Raw genomic sequence first — 20,933 nt, 5'->3', positions numbered from 1 at the left:
TGTTTTTTTTAACTCTAGTGCCTGGTGCTGCTAGGATAGGTACAGACCCTGCAACACTAAAATGCATTATGTGGCTTTCCTGAACAACTAACAGATGATTATGGAAATGCTACGTCAATATCTCAAAAGGATACTAGCCAGGAAAATTGAAGGTAACTTACATCCTGGAAACTGCTTGATTGGTTCTGACGGGCTATGCATTCTAACCTCTCCTTGTTGCATAATTGTATTTATCATTCATCGTGCTTTTTTCCTAAAACTTCTTGAATGGTTAGAATGTTAATGTTCCACGTGGACTATGAACATGCACTGCCATTTTAAGTTTGCTTTGTATATTATCATGGTTTGCTTATTGTTAGATATTAATTGTGCATCATACCATCCTAAAAAATACCACCAACTTGAATAAAAAAATACATCAATTATAATGTTTAACATGGTTGTCTGTCCAGGGCATTGAAACAAGGACAAACAACAGATACCAATTTCAGTTAGAATTACAGTTTAAGAGGTTAGTCAGCAGAGTGCTAGTGAGACAGCATTTGGAATACTGACTCCATTTCTGGTCAGCATGCTGCAAAAGCAATACTGAAATTGTGTACCCATCTGAGGACAAAGGGGCATGGTTTTCTCTGATAGACTCTGGACATTTAAATTAGAAAACCTGTGTGTGGGTCTACAGTAGTCCAGATCCTTAAAATTCTCAAATTTATTAGTAAACTTTGAACTTAGGAATGCAGTATATAGCATTAATGACAAGTCCCAGTTTTCCAGTGGAAAATTTCACATGCAAAATTTTTGAAGTGGAAGCTTTCAATGGGATAATTCAGGGAAAATAGTTTTGATGTAATATTAACATTTCGCATCAATCAATTATATACAATTAAAAAATAATTACCTCCTCACCCAGAAATGGTAGTTTTGAGGTTGGATTGTATTTGGAGTGACACAATGCACTTTTAAAGCATTTAGTTTGCCTATTGTTTGCACAAAAAATTAGAGCTTATCTTGAATTACTTTTTATGTGGACCAAGGGGTAACTCAGCAATGACCTCACATTTCTCCCAAAAATCTGGCCATACATTTGCATGAAAGCAACAAAGTGGGAAGGTGAGACAACATAAGTGGGAACTCCAAAAGCTATCCTGACATATGAATGCCACATTTACCTAGAGGAAATGAAGAAGTGAATTAGGTACTTAAAGACACGTAGAAGAAACTAAGAGGAAGAATGTATCCAAGATACAGAAATAAGGAAGCACTCCTTCTCTCCAAGAATAGTGAGAATGTGAAAAAAACTGCTGAGTCACAGTGGTGAAGTAGAAACCCTGACAAACTGAAAAATTACGTGATTGAGATTAGTAATGCTACAGTCGATCAGTCAACAATCTAAATCAGACAATATTCACTACAAAAGATTTAGTATTAGCCGATCACTAAACACAATTTTACAGCTTTACAGTACTTTAGCTGCAGTGCTCATTTACGCGAGGTATTGCAGCAGCTGAGCAAATGCACATCTTTTTGCTGCAAACTTCCTGGTAACAGAGAGCAGTAAGGCAGACTTTAACAGAGACAGAGAGAAGAAGACTGGAATATTAGCCTTTATTCCACAGAAAGTGGGATAGTAAACTGAGAAAAAGGGAATTGGAGGAGTCATCCTATGCAATTAGACAAACAGCAAGAAAAGCTACTTTTATGAATTCAGACCTTTTTACAGTATATTGTTCTTTTAATTAAACCAAACTCTGCTTGCATGAGTGTGAACAGTGAGCGAGCTTTTTTTAAGTATAATAGCTCACATTTTTCAACTAGAAATAGAAGAGATGAAGAATTTTAAATGGTTGCATAGTAAACAATAGCCTTGTAGCTTAACAGCACAATCTGTCTGTTTTACTTGGAAGCTGTTTAAGCATTAGCTTTTTATCTTCATGATAAACAACTGTTTTAATGGTTTGTACTGTGTTTATTACAGTGTCTGTTTGTGTCATACAGTATAAGTGTTGGTAAGAAACAAGTGCAGTACAGTGTATTTAAAATGGTAATGCACATTTATAATAACACATCAACAATGAGGAATGTATAGCTGGAACACTGAAGAAAAAAACACAAACACCTGTATAAATATAGTAAATGTATATTTTAACAGCAAAAAAGCTGTAGTGCAATTAATGATTAAAAATTATTAAAATCTGTAAGTGCATGTACATTATATTTACTTTTAATCAGCATTAATGATTCATTATAAATTAATTGTATCAACATATGAGAGTATATATTTTTGTTTAAGATAAAGGTAAAAATTGTTTTTTTAAGTAAGCTTTGTTTCAGATAAGTACAATACTGAAAAAATTAAACAATACGACAGCTTGTAATTATGTGAAGCATTTTATTTTCTTGTACGCCACATGTATTATGGACAAATATTTTCTCTACATTTTTTATTTGTTAAAAAACTGAATTTTAAGGGAGTTTTATTTTATGTAAGTATTTTATGGTCACTGGACATTAAGCCTACTTAGTTGAATTTTGTTATTAAAAATGAACAGGTAACAAATTTGGCCTATAATTTAATTATAAAAATACTAAAATTAACACTTCAACATAGAACACATAGAACATAAGGCTTCTCCACATCTCCTAGTTAATGCAGAGCTTAGTGTTACAGTTTTTTTAAACAAATCTAAATTTGTATCTGAAATAGCTGATTTAGTAACTTGACAATGGTGATTGGGATTGGCCCTAAAAAAACTTTTATCAGAGCATATTTAATTGAGTTATTACTAAACAATCTGGTGGCCTCTTGTTTTGTGCATAAACGTTTGTCTGGTCATGTTTCAGCTCTGCCAAAGAATTCTCCAAGTAGGTTAAATTTATAAAAAAAAATTAATAAAGTCTGTGCTGCAGATTAATTTGAGGGGATTTGCTTATGGAGGACAATGTAGTATCTGAATCCATAAACCGAACTGAGTGGTGGAGTCCTTGGATAAAAGAAGCACATCTGGATGATGAGAAATGGTAAAGCTAAATGAGGACAAAGTAAAATGACAGGCCAAGGATACCTGAAAGAATGTGTCACTAACACGCAGAAAGCAGGATTAAAATGAGGTGCTGGGTTCAGGTGTAAAAAGGTGATCATAATTTATAAACATATAAAATTTTATGAAATTTGACAACCTAGCATATTTTGGAGCTAAAGTTAAATTTAAGCTGTCAGCACTTTAGAACAGGGCCTTGAAGGGCTTGCTGTAGTGCATCTTAACAAGCGTATACTGCTAAATAACACAAACAAAGCCTTTGTTGAGCCCTTGTTGCATAGTGATTAACAAATGGGGTTAATGCAGGGAGCTCTTGATCTTAAAGCTTTATCATCGCTGTTTTTCGATGCATAGCAATTCCTTCCAGAGGACCACACAGCATCAGCTAGAATCTCTGCATGTCTCTCTAATATTGCAACCTGGATGAAAGAAAACCATTTTTAGCTTAACCTAGCAAAGACTGACCTTCTTGTTATTCCAGCTCATCAACCTATTCAACAACACCCATCTCTGTTCTGATACATGCCAAGTTGGTACACATCCTTGGGGGCTGTGATTGATGACCAGCTGTCTTTCAAAGACCATGTTGCTGTGGTCACTCTGCACAATATCTGACAGAATATGCAACACAATTCCTGGTCCAGGCAAAGGTTTTGTCACAACTGGAGTACTGCAGTTCTCTGCTGGTAGGAGCACTGGCATTTTCCACCAAGCCTCTGTAGATGATGCAACATATAGCAGCATGTCTGGTGTTCAACCAGCCAAGGTGGGCACATGTAACTCTTCTATTCAGATCACTACACTGGCTTCCTGTACCAGCACATATTTAGTCCAAATCCTTAATTTTTGCCTACAGATTGGTCAGTGGGTCTGAACCTATACATATGGAGATACCAGAGGTGCTATGTTCCTTCTCAACCATTCACATCTGCTGATGAACACCTCTACTTGGTATCAAATTCCAATCCAAACTGTTTTCATGTGTAGCTCCTGGCTGGTGGAACAAGCTGCCTAATTCCATTAGAAATTGTGTCTCCCTAAATGTGTCAAAGAAGTGTTTGAAGACTCTCTTGTTTGGTGAATTTGAGATTTTCGCCTATGGAAATCAATTCTATACTCTTGTCTGGTAACACTTGTTCCCAAATTGTCCCGTGATTGTTACTCAATTATGTTGACCTCTTTTGGAAGTCACTTTGGACAAAAGCATCTGATAAGCAAATAAATGTAAATTAAAGTCTTGAAACGCACCTGAATGTTATAGCACACAAACATTTTTTTACTTGTTTATTGATTGAAACTTTTTAAACTGGATGTTGACTACAGAGTTGCTTTAGACAAGGCTACTGCCAAATGTGAATGAGACAACAGCAATAAATAGACCAAAAAGCAACAGTGACAAAAAAAGGTAAGATGAAGACACATTAGGATTTTGGGCAAGCGATAAGTTATGTAGTAGGTAAGGATGAACGGCAGAAGTTGACTGGAGAAGATTTGGAGATGAGGCCAAGTCAAAGAAAACATGAATAGAAGTTACAGTATGTTGAGGGCATAAGAATAATTGAGTCTAGACTGGAGGAAGGGTATGTGTTATGCATGTATAGTCCTCTTGCTACAACTCACAATAATTATGTAAATTATTGAGTGGAATTTGCTGAAGGTGTGTGTGTTCTAGCAGTCAATTTGTTACTCACAAAAAATTAAAATAGATTTGTTATTGTAGAGGTGGTACAAAAGCACTATTTATTAAAAAGTCTTTATGTTATATGGCATTCTACACAGAGCACATCACCTCACAGCACTTTAAGAACAACGTAACAGCACTGATGAGTTGCATCAGTCTGGGAATGAGTTACCAATAGAATAAGGTGGCATTCCATCATGCAAATAAGCAGCTTCAGAACCCCTTGCAGGGACTCTATAAAATCGACAAGTCTGCCAAAGTGACATAAGAATTCTAACTTAGTGTGACTAAAGCAAGCAGTCTTTTTGAAGATAATAAGCTATCTAAAAACAGAATAGATTTACATTAAAAAGTAAATACACCTCATTGAAAGTGTTGAACGTTTCAGCATATTTGAACAGGCAAACATTAGTTTTCATGCAAATAGTGTCTACAGATTTTTGTTTAGCAGAAATTACTTCTTGTATAAATTTTGCATAACTTCTCTCCAGTCTCTGACATCGACTTGGTGAAATCTTTCACCACAAAATTCCTTCAGTTGCAAGATGTTTGTGGTTTTTCTTGCATGTACTGCCCATTTCAAATACCTCCAAATTTCAATGTCTTTCAAATCTGGGCTTCATTAGGACAGTCCACAACCCTCCATTTCTTCTTTCTGAGCCATTCGAGCTCTTTTGATCTTGGCTTGATGACACCATACCCGTCAATAGCAACAACAACACCAAACGCACTAGATATCTTCAGTTTAAATAAGACAGGAGCCATCTGCATACTCGGATGAACTACAAGGATGTTCTGACCATTGGCACTCAATCTGGAACACCTGATTCCAGTTTTATGGACCTGAAGTGGTGATAAATATAGGGGTGTACTTCCTTGTTCCATGTGACAGATCTGCTCTTTTGTTAATTTAGGTTATATAAATGAATACACCATGTCAGTCTTATTTGTGTATATCACTTTTATCTGTAGGCACTGTTTACATAAAGATCTAATGTTTGCCTCCAGATATGTTCAATAAGTCAACAATTTCTATGGAGTGTACTTACATTTTCAAATTACTGTAAATATCCATGAGTCCATTGGCCTGTTGCTGGCAAATACTGCACAGTACTACGATAATATTAAAAAAGCTACACGAAACACACGTTTGATTACCAGCCACCCCTAGTACTAATAATCATGTATAGGTCTTAGTTTTTCTTACTATTTTTTTATAGATTTAAGCAGTTAAAATGTAGCCAAAGTTCTGAATGTGCCTAATCACAAAAAAGTAAAGCATTTTGTTAGTCCTAAAATGTGGCCTCATCTTGTTTAAAACATATTGTAATAAATTATTATTATTATATTCATCTTCCGTACCCAGAACATGGTTATTAAATATGACTGCAAACATGTCTGATTCTTCGATTGAAAAACTCCATTACAACACCCAGAAACAAAATTAGACTGAGTGCCAGACTCTGAGTAAGAGCCGCCGGCTAAGCCCTCCCATCCATGACGTCACCACACCCCCACGCATTTCTCATAAAATCCTTGGCTGCAGGCGGAGGCCACGCGCCTAACCCCGCCCTGTTATGACATCATCGGGTTTGCAAGAGCGGAGCACATAGCGGTAATATAGTCAGATTTCTTTTTATGTCCATGCGCAGGAAAGGTAGGGGGCGCTCTCTCTTTCAACGCAAACATTTTGTTCGACCCCCTCAAGATTGGATTTTTTTACGACAAATTGAGGGTGTGGACTAGAAACAAGATATCTGGGAAAGTTTGATTGAAAATCCACTGTGTGTGTATTTGCAGGTAATTTATTTTCATTTTATGCTTGCACTAGTCGAGCGTGTGTGTATTGTGGTTAACCTTGGGCGAAAGACAGCAGTTAAAGGAAAAATCCTGGCTTGCCGTTGAAACCAAGCGTTCTTACCGATCTAATGGCCGTGTCAGGCAGCGCGTTTACTTATCATTTTTAACGTCAAGTCTTTTATGTCAAGTATGGAACTGAAAAGAGGAGCCCAGCGGAGGTATCTTCTTTTTTGCATGAAAAAGCAATTAATTCATAAAGTACCGCCGCATGTTTCTTTCTTGACTCTCCAGTTTACTTCAGTTCTGTCTGTTGTAATTGGTGAGACAGCGAATAAAAAAGTGGAGTGGACCGTGTCCAACCGAGCCCTTACCGTGTAGTCCATGCACGTAACTCACGGATCCGGCGTGGCTGGACGGTGGTAGCGACAAGTTGGGACGTCTGAATACAAGGACGAGCGGCTAGGCAGCTTTTAAGTTGGGCTCGGTCCGTGGAGACGGAACTCTGAAAATATGTATGTATTTTTGAGTGATTTCTTTAAAAGTCACTATTTCAGAGGCAGCTACGTTGCCCGGCGTCTTCCGAAGTGGAGTTTGACGCATATTTTCCTAGTTAAAGAGGATTAAAAAGTTACAGGGAAGCATCTTACGGCACTGCAGAAACTTTCCCCTTAAAAGTGACTAAAGGAAAAGGGGAAATAAAGTGGCCCCCCTTGGCCGTATTCTCAGCTCCTATTTCCCCCCAAAGCCTTGCCTTTTCAGGCAAGAAATCCAGCCGTTTGGCTGCTTCCATAACAGGACATTTCTAAACTCCTTGAATGCTCTGAGTGAACCTAATGAGCGCATTCTCGAAGTCGGCGCCAGGGCTTCCATTTTTACTCTGCGACGGCGCTGACGGCTCAGGGAAAGTGACAGGCATGCACTCATTGCAAAGGAACTTGCAGTAAATCAGTTTCTGCTTACAGTACGTTAAGAAGAAACATTTCTTTAATCGAAGTTTATGATAGTATATTCCAAATGGAGCTGATTTTTTTCATACATAAAATATAACATTAACACTATTTATTAACCATCTATCCTTTTTCTGACCCTGCTTGACCTGGTGCTTATTCTGGGAGTCACTGACAAGAGCCAGCGTTTGGAGACCCGGGTACATTCACAGATTCGGTGTTCAACATAAAATGTCACTTTAGACACACTAGTTAACTGCAATAACTGTTTTTCCATTGGCATCTTTATTTTCACTGTGACAGGGTGTCCTCAGGAAAGATTAAATATTAGGTGGCTATAACAAATGATTATAAAGATTAGGAAAATTAATTGATGTGTGAAATATATCTAGGTAAAGAGGCATTTATTTTGATACACTTATTTATCATGGGACCAGAGAGTGGCAATGCAGTGCATGTTGTTTGGAAAATTAGTCTGGGAAAGTTGTACTTTTTGTGCCATGTAAAAATGATGTCTAAAAAAAGAGTAACATGAATATAAAAAGCACCTAAAAGAACAATTAGCATATTAAAGATTTCCTCAACCCTTTGTGCAAGTCAGTTCACATTCAATGTGATTAATGTAAAATTAAAACTTCCTTGAGAGTCAGTCAGTCAGTCATTGTCCAACCCGCTATTTCCTAGGGGTTACAGGGGTGTGCTGGAGCCAATCCCAGCCAGCACAGGGCGTCAGGCAGGAACAAATCCTGGGCAGCGTGCCAGCCCACCGCAGTGCACACACACACACACCAAGCACACACTAAGGACAATTTAGAATCGCCAATGCACCTAACCTGCATGTGTTTGGACTGTGGGAGGAAACCCGGAGCACCCGGGGGAAACCCACACAAACACGGGGAGAACATGCAAACTCCATGCAGGGAGGACCCGGGAAGCGAACTCGGGTCTCCTTACTGTGAGGCTTCCTTGAGAGTTCTTACTTGTATTAGAGAAACACCTGGAACCAGATTGTCAACCTGTTTCTGGTTTCTTGTTCTCCTTGTTAGTGCGGTAAAAACGTACTGGCAGTACCCTGCTTGTTGACTCAAAGGCACATCAAAATATATTTAGTTATGTGGATTATTTTCTGTGCATTTGTGCACAGTCATTTCTTTACTTTTTCTTTATCCTGCCATCCTTTCTTCCAGCACTGACTTACTGTAACTGTATCTTCTCTTGGTCTTCTGAGTGTTTTATCATAGCTGTATTTCCTAGTTTTAATGTCAAGTATGTTAAAAAGTTTTTCTGGTGTTTGTCAGTATTGCTTTGTTGTTTTAATTTGTACTAAAGTGTATAGGGTGGTCCAGATCTAATTATGCAATTTTCATTACGCTGTAACTTAAGTTTATTATATAGAAAATCACCCAGAAAATCCCGGACCATCGAGAAGAGTGTGAACTGACGACATGAAGAATCGTCTTTGTGCCAAACTGGAATAGTCCATGCATAAATCAAAGTCATCCAGACAATCTGCTTCTGCATAGTTAGATCTGAACCATCCTGTATAAATATACAGTGAACCCTCGTTTATCACGGTTAATCTGTTCCAGACTCTACCGTGATAAATGAATTTTTGCGAAGTAGGATTCTTTATTTATGAATCGAATATTTTTACAGTTAGAGTATAGAAAACCTGTTTCCGACCTTCTAAATACATTTTTTAACATTATTAGAGCCCTCTAGACATGAAATAACACTCTTTAGTCACCATTACACTCATATTACCCAATATATTAGACAAAATAAGAGAAAATAAGACATATTAGACGTTACAAATATCATATTATTAATAGGCTCACCTACCTTTTAAGGCGACCGACTTTTATCCTCAATTTGTGTGCGCTCCATGTGTACATCAGGCATGTAAGTGTAGGGAATGAGAACATCAAAGTGCCCATTCATAACATCTCCCGAAAACCTAAGTTTTTTTTTATCCCCTCAAGTGCCTGTCCAAAGTCGTACAATGTCAGCCCGAATCTGTACCGCTAAAGACGGAGTTTCATGCACGAAGTAAGCTATAGATGAGAATAAGCAAGCACCATCTCCCCTGATATTTACTACGCGGTGAGGCATTTGTACTTCATCAACATTAATTATTTCCAGAGACATAATTTTGTCTATTTTTCCAGCGCATCACGCATAAAAGCAAGGGAACGATGACAGCACCAGAACTCTGCTCACATCGCGTCGCTTCGTACCTAAAGCCACAAGTAGTAAGTCTGTAATAAGCGGAATACCGCTGCGCTTTGCACTCACGGGATGGAAGGACAATCCCGAATGCTTTTATATAGTAGATTATTGCACTGTACATTTAATTGCACACAGACACACACAGTTCTTACACACAACCACTAACCTATGAAGGCACGACCTCAGTAGGAGAGTCTTCAGAGGTGGTGCAGTATCTTCAGCAGGTGTGTTGTTGTCTTCTTCCGCTGAAGGAGTAATATGAGTAGGCAATGGGTATCTGGGTGTGCGGCTGAAGAACATCTTGATAGGCAGTTGCTGGCGCTGTCTCTTCATATGGGTGAGGAGGCTTTTGTAGGGTATTGCCATCTTTAATCATATCCAAGAGTTTCACCTTCTCCTGAATAGTAAGCATCTTCCTCCGGCGCTTAGTTTTATTGTCAGAAGGCTTAGAAAAAGCAGCACTTTAGAGCCATCATAGGGCTTAGATAAAAGTTCTCAGAAAGCACATGCATAGTGACGTAAGCGTGTATGAGAAAAAAATCGCGATAGAGTGAAGCCGCGAAAGTCAAAGCGTGATATAGCGAGGGATCACTGTAACGCATTTGGGAGTGGTTTTGGGACAACTTTGCTGTTCGCTCACCAAATGGGGCTGACAGAGTCATTGTTGTTCTGTAATTTGTTTATAAGGTTTGTTCTGGTACTCCAGTTTCCTGCCACACTCTTTTACTATCAGATTTTGCAAAACTCTAAAGATGTACTTTTCATTGTTATGCTAAACATACCAAAGGGAAGAATGAAGACCAAACTGATGGCCATTATGAGCAGTGCTGCACATCCTCTCTCTCTGACACACCCGCATTGAGTACCTTCAGCCAGTGAGTCATTCAACAAAAGTGTGTCAAGAAATGCTACTTGAGCTTACATGCTTACAGCAATTCTCCTTTATGATGCCTCTTTGGGACTGCTCTTTTATTAGACAAGGCAGATGTTTTTATGTTTTTTGTGATTAATTAGTAAATTTGAGGGGGCTAGGGTTGCTGTAGTATGTTTGTGTTTCTCTAGCTTCTGTAAATTGCTAAATGTCCTACTTGGGCCAAATAAAGTTCTGTCTATCTATAGCAGTTCCAATTTTTGCACATCCTACAAGGAGACCTCATATGGAGTACTATGTACAGTTTTACCTCAAATATTACAAAAAGACATAGGGTAACTAGGGTGAGCTCTGAGGAAAGACTGAACACGCTTAACCTTTTCCAAGTTAGGTGAACGCAGTTTAGGAGGGGGCATGATTTAAAGTGTTCACAATTATGTAGGGAATACACATTGGATCTTGATTTTTGCTTTAAAATAACACAGTGCTTAGAGATGTAAATTTTGTAGAGTTAGATTTCACACAAATATTATGGTTTCCTTATGTGCCGAATTATTGACACATGGAATAAATTACCAAGGGGTGTGGTTTATAGTACTTATTCTGGAGAAACTTAAGTGGCTGGTATTGGCCAGCTTGTTAGGCTGAATGATCTACTCTCATCACAGCTGCTCTAGCTTACAGTGTTACAGATGTGATCTCTTCTTTACCATGCATGCTTCTGATACACTGACTCTGATCCTTGCCCTCAAGGCTGATAATAGCATTGTAAACGAACAGGGGCTGTAGCAGGACATCATTCCATGAAGACAAACGCATTCACAGGACTGTCCAATCTGCTGCTCACATTGTACTTGGCAAACAGCCCTGAGTTTGCTTTAAAGGCACAGAATCTTGGTTGGGAAAACTCGGCACAGCTTGTCATCCACCTGGAATCAGTCCCCCCCCCCCAAGTCCTTTTATTCATAGCTCAACATTTCAAGCAGTTTGGAAAGAGGGGCAACTTTGTCTGTGTGTGTTTATTATGGCCAAATGTTGAAAAATGGCTTGCTAGATATCTAGCAAGACCTAATGTTCTAGATTGTTTTAATTTCTCCAAGATCCTGGATTTCCTATGCTACACATCACCATCTTTTATAATGTGGGCCTGATGGTGTCAAGTGTACCTTAACATCTGGCCACATGCTTAGCACTCAATTGGTGATGTTTAAACACAACACAGCCTCAGCAACATGACAATAGCCCAAAATGGCTAAAGGAGGAAGTTACTGATAAAATAAAATGAAGATATGGTGCCATCAAATGAACAAAATGCAATAATAATTAAATTGCATAAAACATTACTGTGATTATATTTTTGTGATCTAGAAAACATTTGTGACCATATTTTTATGATTACACATTTAGTGGACTCTGTGGAATGGGTCAATTCTTATGAAAGTTTGGGGACAACTTGCACTCATTGGTCTTAAGAGCAGAGTAGGTTTTGGGTTAGCTGCAACAATTCTGTTTTGAGCTTGTAAAGTTGAAAATTTTGAAAATTGCTTCCCAGAAGTTCACAAAGAAATTGGCATACACAGTTAGGACTTTGAAAGGAAGAGTTTTGTGAATTGAATCCAAAGCTTGAATTGGAACTTTTTGAATTCAAAACTTTCAAATACAGTAGGGCGATTGTATATTGCATATACAGTATTTAGATACATTCACTCCACATACTGTAATTATGTTGTAAATATGGACTGAGTCATGTTGGCAACATCAGAATGTTTCCTCTTTAAGTATACCACGGGGAGCAGACACTCTAGAGCCCCCATCACATTGCATGGTGTTTCCAGCAGTTTTCAGTTGTAGCCTTCATTTACATCAACTTAGCAAGTCATGGACAATAACAACACACATTTGTGACCACCAGTTATGCAGCATGGCTTCTAGAGTGGCTCAGTCATATTGCTTTGCAACTAGCCACAACACAATCAAGCTGGTTTTATTTTGTTACATGTGAGAGGGACATGCTCCTTTGTGTACTAAACAATCCATGAGCACTTAACAGCAAGCTTAATGCCAACAAACAACTAAGAGCCCAATCAAATCTACAAGAAAAAAAGATTGGAGCAGAGCAATAGCAGTCTCAAGAAATAAAGGGAAATGGGTGTTCTGGACCACGCAAATGAAGGAGATGACGCAATGTCTATTCCTTGCCTTGTCATTGTCATACCATGAAAGTGGAGAAAGAAAAACGATGTTCCATGTTGATTGGCTACCAACACGTGTCAATCCTGTGATACTTTTACTGTACGTTAGAATATTTGAAACTGTGCTGATGGGTCATGAGCAAGTTGTTTAATTTGGCATCCCCTGTAATTCCAGTTGTGTAATCTCACTTTTTGAAGGACGTTAGATCTGGCAACTGCAGTTATGTGTGACATGCTGTGCAGTGTGATGCCCACCTAAGAGAAGAATCCACACAGAAATGGTGAGAACATGCAAACTCTTTGCAGACATAGGATTCTAAGCCGGGATGTGGGTTTGTAAGGCAGCAGTGCTACTCACACTATTAATGTCCTGCCCAATGTGTGAATTACAGTATGTGTCATTTAAATGATAAGGCAGCCTGGAAGAAGTGACTAAAAAGGCATTTGGATTCACATGAAACAGCCTGTTAGTCAGCAGAATGATGATAATGACTTGGTAAACTTCTTACGCCCCATTTTTGATCCATTCACCACCTTCTAAATACAGTTTATCTAGCTCAGCATTAGAGGGTCCGGACTGGATTACATTAATTTTAATCTAATACTCTAAATTCTCTTGTTTCCCAATGATAGTGCAACCGTAATCCTAATGTTACCAGAAACAAAATGAAAGAAATGAATGGTTCATTTGAAAATATCTAGAAAGTCATCTTAGCCTCTATATTTTGTAGACCCGTTACATTTCAACTTCTCACTTCAGTTTGTTCGTGTGAATTTCCAGTCAGATGATATGGAGAAATGTGACTTAAGTATTGATTTATTACTTGATCTGCAAAAAAAAAAAACTGTCTTTTGTGAAAGTAAAGAGCAAACTAAACATATATAAAGGTGTATCATGTTGCTCCAAATGCAGTTCGACCACAAAATTGCATTTGCAACTTGTCAAAATTATATATTTTTTATTTTTAATAATTGACTGAGGCATAAAGTCTGTGTTGCTACACACCTCAGAGGATTCAGGTAACATTGTTCCCTCCAAATTGTCGAACTCTGAGTTCAGCTTCGTAGGGCATGCATGTGAAAGTTCCAATTGGGAAGCCCAGCTTTATTTTTATATGACAGGATGTGAAAGCAGCAAAAGAGCATTGGACCAGGGGTCAGGTGGAGAGTGACAAAGGTCCAGCTGACAGGATGGGGTGAGACCAGTGCATAAAGAAGGTGGAGAAGAGGAGTGATAATGCGATGATTATGAAGAGATGACATGAAAGCAGTGTTCAGAATTAGGAATAGAATTAGCAAGGTGGATCACAAGTATTATTTTAAAACGAGTTTCTAAATAACAACAGAGAGACACAGGTTTTCTTCAAGAGAATAATAGACACATGAAATAAGTTCATGTAATTTTATGAGAGTTGGGTGAATAGAAATTTGTGAATGTCCTTCTCTCATTGCAATTATCCTAATGTAATAAATTGGGAATTTGTAGATTGCAGCTGAGAAAGTGTATAAGTGTAACCTCCTGTTAGACATGGAGGTATTAAGTAGTCCATAGTGACAGCTAGGGTCTTGTTTTGTTGTTTTATTTGTTTTGTGTGTTGTTACTGCTTGGGTTTCTCCTCTGAATATTCTTCAGTTGTGTTAAAGGAATTTAGGTTTCCTGTGATAGCCCACAGTACAGTATATATTTTTTTTTCTACCACTGTTTTATGCCCTTTTGTGGTTCCAAGATAGCTATACAGTTGTGACGTCACTGCAAGGGTTGTGTTACTACCTTATGTTGTGCTGCAATGGCATGGTTTTGCTTGGTAGGTGTGTCAGTACATGTGTGTTCATAGCTGGCTTTTTTTTCTTTAAAAATTACATACATTAAAATCAGTATAAACCGTCAGTTTTTCTATTCTTTTTTAGAGATTGTAATTTCATCTTCCTAATGCTTCTGCAGTTGCTATTGTTACCTCCTCACATCTTTTGTGTATTTTGGTTATTGTTTTCTGAGCAATGTTTGTTTTTTCTTGTGGTCCTGTTCCTTTGCTTTTTCTTAGGTATTTTTCTTTTTCAACATGACAGTTAGGCTAACAATGATTTTATTGGCCCCGTAACAGTGTTGGGGTGCTCTGCAGCAGAATGGCATCCCCTTTAAGGTTAGTTCCTTTCTTGCACATAATTCTTCCATGATTGACTCTGGCTCTTTCTGACCCTGAAATGGAAAAAAAATATTACTTTAGCATTGTGGGATTAGATTATTTCTTTAGAAGGAAAGTTTATTTTTAGGCATATACTTGCATCAGACCTCTGCTATAACTGTCTTTATCGGCACAGCATTAGGGTACTGGAAATTAACTAATGTGATATTTCTTAAGTCTCTCTGCCACAGCTAAAAAAAAAAAAATCAGTAAAACATTTACTCACAAATTTTACTGCCTTGATTTTTCTGTGTTATATACAGTATTCAATGTTTAAATAGTAACACTGGGGGACTGTTGCATTTAAGGACCTGGAGATGACTTCACAATGTCAAAGGTTTCATTGGTGACACTACCACTCTGCCCCAAAACAAGGTATCTAATTCTGCAAAAAATAGTTATGTATAATATACAGCATAAGATAAAGGAATACAGTGTGAAGTAACATTAGATATCACTCATTTGATTAAAGTTATCCATCCGTTCATGTCAACACCTGTATTTTCCAGTTGCAGGGTTGGGTGGAGTCTGACTTCATACTGACAGCATTGTGTGGGAGAGTGTAACAAGCCTTGACTAGATACGAGTTCATCACAGGGCTCACACACTTATCTCTGCCAAGGCAGTCGCCCAAACGTGCACATCTGTGGAATACTGGAGAGAACTGGAATATATGGAGAAATGACATTCAGAAAATATCTATTCTACATTCATCCATCCTCTTCCGCTTATCCGAGATCGGGTCGTGGGGGCAGCAGCTTGAGCAGAGATGCCCAGACTTCCCTCTCCCTGGCCACTTCTTCTAGCTCTTCTGGGGGAATCCCGAGACATTCCCAGGCCAGCTGAGGGACATAGTCCCTCCAGTGGGTCCTGGGTCTTCCCCGGGGCCTCCTCCCGGTTAGACATGCCCGGAACACCTCACCAGGGAGGCGTCCAGGAGACATCCTGATCAGATGCCTGAGCCACCTCATCTGACTCCTCTCGATGCAGAGGAGCAATGGCTGTACTCTGAGCCCCTCCTGGATGACTGAGCTTCTCACCTTATCTTTAAGAGAAAGCCCAGACACCCTGTGGAGGAAACTCATTGGAAATTCATTTCAGGCACTTGTATTCGCGATCTCGTTCTCTCGGTCACTACCCATAGCTCATGACCATAGGTGATGGTAGGAACATAGATCAACAGGTAAATTGAGAGCTTTGCCTTACGGCTCAGCTTGTTTTTCACCATGACAGACCGATGCAGAGCCCGCAACACTGCGGATGCCGCACCGATCCACCTGTCGATCTCCTGCTCCATTGTTCCCTCACTCTTGAACAAGACCCTGAGATACTTGAACTCCTCCACTTGGGGCAGGATCTCGCTCCCAACCCTGAGAAGGTACTCCACCCTTTTCCGGCTGAGGACCATGGTCTCAGATTCGGAGGTGCTGATTCCCATCCCAGCCGCTTCACACTCGGCTGTGAACCGATCCAGAGAGAGCTGAAGATCATGGCCTGATGAAGCGAACAGGACAACATCATCTGCAAAAAGCAGTGACCCAATCCTGAGCCCACGAAACCGAACCCCCTCAACGCCCTGGCTGCGCCTAGAAATTCTGTCCATAAAATTTATTCCCACACCCACTGGGGGCAACTCCAGAGTGGTAGAGAGTCCAGCCCCTCTCAAGGACATTGGTTCCAGAGTCCAAGCTGTGCGTCAAGGTGAACCTGACTAATTCTAGCCGGAACCTCTCGACCTTGCGCACTAGCTCAGGCTCCTTCCCCTTCAGAGAGGTGACATTCCACGTCCCAAGAGCCAGCTTCTGTAGCCAAGGATCAGACTGCCAAGGTCCCCGCCTTTGGCCACCACCCAACTCACACTGCACCCAACCTCCTTGGCCCTTCTACGGGTGGTGAGCCCATGGGAAGGGGGACCCATGTTGCCTCTTCGGGCTGTGCCCGGCCGAGCCCCATGGTGCAGACCTGGGCCATCAGGCGCTCGCCATCGAGCCCCACTTCCAGAGCTGGCTCCAGAGGGAGTCCCCGATGACCTGTGTCCGGGCGATGGAAAACGCAGTCCAAAGTTTTTATTCTTCATAGGAGGTTTACTGAACCGCTCTTTGTCTCATCTCTCACCTAGGACCAGTTTGCCTTGGGTGACCCTACCAGGGGCATAAAGCCCCAGACAACAGAGCTCCTAGGGTCAGTGGGACTCGCAAACCCCTCCATCACGATAAGGTGTCAGTTCAAGGAGGGGTATCCATTCTACATAGAGATTAAAACTTTAATGAAATTGACAAAAATGAATTCCACAAACATATTTTGCAACTCATGCATTAATTTTTAAAAATATCTTTCCTATCACATTAAGAACATTGTTTTTTTTTATACTTAATACTAGAATTACCAGAGTCTAAAAAAAAAAACTCGTAGATCCGGCCCACCTTAAATCTGTTGGTACCTCTCTGTCAGTGTATTTTGTCCTGTAAATGTGCCGATAAAGGCAAGCAGCATGCTATTCCATCCCCCCACCGCTGTAGAACGTGCACAAAGTTCTCCCAGCTCATTCCTTGATTTATTATCTTGGAGTGAAGTGCAGGAGTTTTAGAGTGGAAATAATAGATCGTTATTTGGAACACATGCATTTCATGTGTATTCTATTTCTACAATAATCAGTAAACACATTGTTAAAACAGAAATGTTTTTCATATTTTAGTAATAAATGACAAAATGTAGGCATAAACTATATAATGTATGAAGCCTAAAGTCCAAAGATCAAATAAAAACTTTCACAATAGGTTCAAGGATAGGACAACAGCTTCTGTGGCATAGCGGTAAGATTTGCTGACTTGTAATCAAGAGTCCCCGGTTCGATCCCCACTGCCTCCTATGTTTACCGTTTTCAGTAGTGGGCTGCTCTTGTTGTTAATATTATACAGTAAACACATACATTTGGTACATTTGGTTTGTGTCTGTAACAGCCACTGTACATTTATAGGACTTGTAAAAGTTACCTTTTTTTTTTTTCACTTTTATTCTCTCAGTCATGCTCACGATGCTTACTACTGCCCCTCCACTCATTTTTTTTAACCCAGGTAAATTCCTTGGTTTGAAAATCTGGCCTAACTGAACTTGTTATTGAATAGCCCTGCTGTATGGATTATGCTTTTTTTACTGGATAATTTGGACCCTGCGTCCTTCTCTATATGATTGACATTATAATCTGATTCAGCTCTTGTAGTAAAAAGGTACAAAATGCCAACTGGATTTTTATTCGCTATGCCACTCTATATAAGTGGTGCCTTACTGCTCTTTGTCTAGGTCACTGGGGGGGAAACCTCAAAAACAAAAAATAGTAGCCTTCCACTTCCTCTTCATGCTGTTTTACCATTCGTTCTCATCTCGCTGTGACCGTGTCACTCAGCTCTCTCTAGGGAGGTGCCCTGAGCCACCACAAAGCGCTTTCTCCCAAGACTCCACCCCCAGACCATGCAGTAGTGAGTATCGGTACAGTATCAACATAATGTGGGATGTGTAACAAAGCCATGTCTAATCACACGTAGTGATTTAAAATGAACCTATGTTCCCTCAGTATGTCTTAGTTTTATCATTTGTTATGGATTTGTGCACTTTGGCATTGACAGCTTTTTTTTTATTCTGTCAAATGCAGTTTGTGATATGCCTGGGACATATATGACCAAAATATTTATTTTATTTTAAAAGATAAACAAATGTTATTGCTAATACACTGTTTTGATTTTATGCACTTTGAGATTTGCCTAGGTTAGATATGACCAAAATATTACTTTTTTCCACTTTTGAAATAAAAAAATAATTGGTACTACCTCGGATTCTGTTCAGTTATAGCTTTTTTTTTGTTTTTTTTTATACATGTTTTGATGTACCTGTGTGAGATGTGACCAAATTTAAAAGGGAAACAATGAATAAACATTTTTTCAATACATTGATTTGTGTTGGTTTAAATTTGTCATTACCTGCTGCTTACTGGCTACTGAAAAGATCTGGCCCAGGTAAATTTCTTGGTTTGAAAATCTGGCCTAACTGAATTTATTGAATAGCCCTGCTGTATGGATTATGCTTTTTTTACTGGAGAATTTGGACCCTGTGTCCTCCATATGATTGACATTATAATCTGATTCAGCTCTTGTAGTAAAAAGGTACAAATACTCAGTGATTGGGTATAATTTATCTGTAGTTAACTCATTGCAGTTTGGATTTCCAAAGTCATTGTTGGTAGAACTGCTCATTCACTGCTAGCAAAATAAAATTTTTACGCTGAGCAATTTTGATCAGCATAGTGTTTTCTTAAGGTTTTAGCAGGTCCAACATAATACTGTCATTCTCCCAGATCATCTTGATAATGGCTTATTCATTGCCTATTCACTTGTCTTTATTCCATCCATCCTGAATTTGCTTAATCTAACACAGATAATAAGGAGGGAACCATCCCTTTAAAACACACCAGTCCATCACAGGGAATGCCTCCATGCAAACTTACTCTTGTTCACATGTATAAGGATAACTTAGGGTTACCAATGAACATAGAAGGAAGTGGATTACATGGAGAAAATTTATACAGACCCAAGAAGAGGAGGCAAACTATACATGAAAAGCCCCCAGTCTGTGGATTTGAATTCAGAGCACTAACCCTCATGCATTGTTTCATTCTCTTGACCATTTCTCCTTTACCTTATTTAATCCTGATTTTATTGCTTGCCTGACAGTTCTTGGCTACCCATTCAAATGTCCAAGCTGTTCTCTTAATGCTTTAAACAAAGTTGTCTGTACATAATTAACTCTCTCATCTTTGCTAAATTGATCTTATCCAGTTTTTACATATTTTATTCAGATACAGTGCAGTGGTAGACAATAAATTAAAATGTCACTCCCACTATTGCATAGCCAAAAGCCTAGGGTTATTATCCTCTTTAATAAAACCCTTGTGTGCGTCCAGTGTCCGTGTGTGTGTGTCTTCTGGTGAAGTGCGCATGCGCGGGGCCACACAACACGTGTTCAGTCTCTTCCTGTGCATTCCCTGTGCAGAGAGATACACACACACGACGCACACAGGCGCACACACACAGGCGAGTCGCACGCACGCACAAGCGAGAGTAACACACACACACACACGCGAGCGAGAGTCGCGCACACACACACACATGCGCGGTTCGCACACACACACACACATGAGAGACAGACAGACACAGAGACGTGCGCTTAAGAGACACACACAAAAACGTGCAAGAGAGAGACACACACACAGGCACGCGCGTGCATTGTGGCAATGTTACTTTTCTTGGTTGTTTATTAAATTACAGATTTTTCAAATGTTCATATTTTCCCCTGTGCTTAAAACTCATTAAAAAAAGAGTTTTTAGCGAGCGGGTCATAAGGCTATAGCGCAAATTCTTGCAGTGTTAGTTTTCTCTGTTCTTCAAGGTTTTCTTAGTGTTAGTCAATGTTTTTACATTTAGTTTACTATTACGCTGTGCTTTCTATGGCATAGTTAACTATATTTGTGCTTAAAAACTTTAAAAAAAATATATATTTACATACAGTTCATACGGTCTGGAACGGATTATGGTCGTGAACCGAGGTTCCACTGTATTACTGTCAGACAAAATTACAGGCATTTCACGGAAATACAAACCAGTATTACTGAGAGAGAAAATTAAAGGCACACAATACAGTGACACATATTACAGCCACATACAAGGTCCCTTGCCATTTAATATAGACTGTTCATACAAATGTTTATGCACTACTGTTCTAGCGCCCGTTATTTTAACGGGCTTAATGTTTAGTTGTTGTGAATAAAAAATAAGTGAACATAAAAGAAAAACAGAAAATACAAGTCATGTGTGAAGGTGGTGGGAGTTGACACCTTTCCTAAAAACATGAGGTACAAGGCAGCATCCAGCTTTAGATGGATCTCTAACTCATCCTGGAGCACAACTACATGGCCATTCTGGTCAATTTAGACTCACCAGTC

General features: G+C 39.2%; 1 protein-coding gene across 1 annotated transcript in view; it reads left to right on the top strand.

Moving 5' to 3' along the window:
- The first annotated feature begins 6,358 nt into the window (after positions 1 to 6,358).
- Positions 6,359 to 20,933, top strand: part of ilk (integrin-linked kinase) — a 49,557-nt gene continuing 34,982 nt past the window's right edge. The window contains exon 1 of the mRNA XM_039744042.1: positions 6,359 to 6,519. The gene's annotated coding sequence lies outside the window, so the exon portion shown is untranslated. The remainder of the gene's footprint in view (positions 6,520 to 20,933) is intronic.

Source organism: Polypterus senegalus, chromosome 2, assembly GCF_016835505.1.
Source record: "Polypterus senegalus isolate Bchr_013 chromosome 2, ASM1683550v1, whole genome shotgun sequence".
Classification (NCBI taxonomy): Eukaryota; Metazoa; Chordata; class Cladistia; order Polypteriformes; family Polypteridae; genus Polypterus; species Polypterus senegalus.
This window is presented reverse-complemented; position numbering and strand designations above follow the sequence as displayed.